Source organism: Lissotriton vulgaris, chromosome 4_1 (genome assembly GCF_964263255.1).
Source record: "Lissotriton vulgaris chromosome 4_1, aLisVul1.2, whole genome shotgun sequence".
NCBI classification, from domain to species: Eukaryota; Metazoa; Chordata; class Amphibia; order Caudata; family Salamandridae; genus Lissotriton; species Lissotriton vulgaris.
Window position 1 is genome coordinate 2,058,179,672 of NC_141691.1, and position 3,396 is coordinate 2,058,183,067.

The following is a 3,396-nucleotide window of genomic DNA, read 5'->3' on the forward strand; positions in this document are numbered from 1 at the left end:
TAACCTGATACTGTGAGAATCCTAGGTTATCTGCTCTAACAAGAAATAGATAAAGATTCTTGTTTTGTCAATGAACCTGGAGTAGCGTCTTTTTATTGCGTGCGCTTTACTGGGTCAGTCAGAGTGTGTGCTGCACCACTACTTCACACCTAGCTTCCGGATTGCCTTCCCGCCTCGCTCCAAGCTACCGCGTCGGAGTCGGTGGTCCCTGGGACCTTCCGGGTCTAACATGGACCCCTGGTCTTCCTTGATCTGATGTATGTCATCTTTATGTCATCTTGGCTCTCCTGTCTCCGGTCCTTCTTTCTATTGGACTCTTGGTCCTTATCCTCTTTGGTCTGTATACTTAAGTGTGCTACTCCGGCCTTTGGTTGTCCTTGTCCCTCTTTTCCTGGTTGGTGTGCACAGGCCAGCAAAACCCTCCTTGTTGATATGGTGCTGATGTTTCTGTTCCTTCTAACTCTGTTCCTGCTGTTCTTTCAAGCTCTTGTCCACTAAGTCTAGATACCCCTGGTCGACAACATCCTGGCCCTCCTGATTTTTCTCACCCTGGTCCCAGTACCTCTAGTGCAGTTTTTCATTTTCCTATTCTTAATTGCCTATCTTTGCAATGACAATGCCTCTGGCATTGCACACTCGTACTCATAGATCAGGTCTCTCTGGGCCTCGTTCTTCTTGTCCTGGCCCTCTTGTCTCTGGTCATCCTAGCCCTAATAGTGGTCACCTCCTGACCCTTATTATCCTACTTTTAATCCTCCTCCTCTTACTGCTTCCTTCTCCAGCCCTCCTCCACAATGACTTTAGTCGGATACAACCTCCAAGAGTGTCACACAGATTGTTTTCTGTTTTCCAGATTTCTTTTGATGAGACATCCCTGTCAAGTACAGACATGAGGTCTCAGTAGAGACAGATTAATACAAAAATAAATTAAGCATCAGCAGTAGTAACTTCCACTTCAACCCCAGGCTCTATCCTGATGGATGTAATCTGCTTCACGATTTCAGATGGACTGTGGAGGTCAATCAAGCGCTTGTGAAAACGCATCTGGAAACAATCCCAAGTCTTTGAACCTTCACCACAAAGTTTTTTTCCAGTAGTAAAACACAGAGGTTTCTTAGGCATGCAAACTTGCCCTTCTACTTTCATGTTTTGCACTTTTGCACCTAGAATGAGATCTGCACACACCTTTTTAAGTGACTTTACATTGTGACAAGACATGATGATTCTGATACAGTGGATCACTACTTCCTGTTCCACAGATGCTTTGCCGGTGTCTTAAAATGTCATTGCTAATATGCTTCCTGACTGACTTATTCATCCTTAAATCAAGAAACGAACGGACAGTAGGGATCCAGATAAGAAGATCAGCAAACTTCGCTGTCTAAGTACAAAAGTAGAGACAGGAACTTGCCCACTTAAAACACTGCTGAACATGCTAAACATCAAAACTACCATGCCCAGGATGCATTGTGCAGATTACTAAAATTACAGTGTAGCTGAAGGAGGGCACTCATTATTACCTGGGACCCAAAGCATATCTGCAATAAACCTACTCTGCTGGGTGAATAGCATGAAAATGTATGCTCATTTAAGACAGCAGAGTGGACTCCTCCTGTAAATTACTCAGATGCATTACTTGTCTGTCTCATGCATTCACTTCCCCATTCCAAAACAAGCACTGTTAAAGTGTCTTGCTCAGTGTACCTCCTGCTAGTGCCCTGTAACACTGTGCCCCCAAACATCAATTACATACTGTCCCTCGCAATGGGGCCCACACACTACTTATCTGTCTGCATTCCATGTTTGCTGCTGCTGCTTTTTGATTGCTGCTGTGTTGTCAGGTTTGAAATACTAAGCATGCAAAATCCACCTTAAACAAAAGCCTAAAGCTAGTGCAATACCTTCCATAAAAAGCCTGAAAAGAGCTCAGCCCTCATAAACATTAAAGGAGCATCATGTACATTAAACACTAAGGCAGCCCTACTAAAGGTAGACAAAAAAATGGACCAGAGCATAAGCAACACCAAATGGGAGTCCATATGGTACAACCCCAAAGTTCAGAACAAGGGGAAGCTCCTAGCCAACACCACCTGGTCTGGGAAGGGCATATCCACTCCCCAACAGCTGGAAAAAAACAATGCACCCCTGACCTTCGAAGCCTTAAAAAACCTCCACAACCTAACGGAGTTAGACTTCTATGAGTTTCTCAAAATCAAAGCTGCCATCACGAAAGCCAATTTGAACAAGAATACACCCTCAATCATACAACACATGAGGAACCTGAACAAGCTAGGCCACCACAATTCCCACCTATAAAAGTTATTAAGTCTGACAACGTCAAAACTCAACAACAAAACAATAGGATTCTGGGAAGAGCTCCTAGGTAGACAACTAAATGAGAGGGAAAAGAGCCGCTTCTGGCTGTCCACGTCCCAAAATAAAATCACACTCCAAATCGCCCAGACAAAATACTGGCCTCTACACAAAGCTTACTGGACGCCAGCCAGGCTCGCAGAGGTAGGGGTCAGAGAAACTGACACCTGCTGGAACTGCAAGAGAGAGAAGGGAGACCTTGCTCACCTAATCTTTCACTGTACCCGAGTCAGAGCCTTTTGGGCCAGAATCACAGATTTCATCACAAAGGTAGTGGGGAGAGACATACAGCCAGGCTTTGTAGGACTAGCGACGGCCTTCATGGCCCCAGACCTCCAATCAAAAGAGGACGGCGACCTGATAGACCTCCTCCTCACGACAGCAGTCAAAACGATACTAGCAAACTGGAAAAATACAGGGAAAGCAAAGTTCAAGGGCTTGGTTAACTGGATTACCTTCCTGAGGGGGGCAGACAACATAGCGGCAACACACGCCCCCAACCACACAGCGAGAGGCGAAATGTGGGCATCCCTAGACAAACACCTGGGAACGTACGAACCCCCGTGAGATAGTCACATGGGTGACCCCAAATCACCATCGACCACCTGTGTTTGGTACAGCATAACAGAGCGACAACTTGTCTCTATCTCCACTTCTTTTTCCTTTCACCCTCTTCTCTTCATCTCTTTATTTTTGTACAAGGGTGCAACAAGACTCAACAGCATGCATATACAATCGATCTAGTGATATACGCCCACCATGTAGCCCGCCAAGCCCGTTGTAACCCCTAAGGAGCCACCAAGGCAATGCTATCAATGTAATGTATGTATATATGAAAATTTGCTAAGAAAAATTGTTGAAATAAAAAAAAAAAAATTACGTATTCTTATGAGTGAATAACACATTTATGAAACATGCGTTAAAATAATGCTCAGCATTCTTTGCAGAAACTCAAATACTCTTTGACTGAAGCACAACATATATTTGTGCCATGTCTTCCAGAAGTATCTGTATCATTTCTAC

The 3,396-nt window shown here is 44.5% G+C and overlaps 1 pseudogene; it reads right to left on the minus strand.

Annotated features, from left to right (window-relative positions):
- Positions 1-927: 927 nt before the first annotated feature.
- On the minus strand, positions 928-1,287 carry LOC147724961 (small ribosomal subunit protein uS10 pseudogene; annotated as a pseudogene).
- Positions 1,288-3,396: the final 2,109 nt, after the last annotated feature.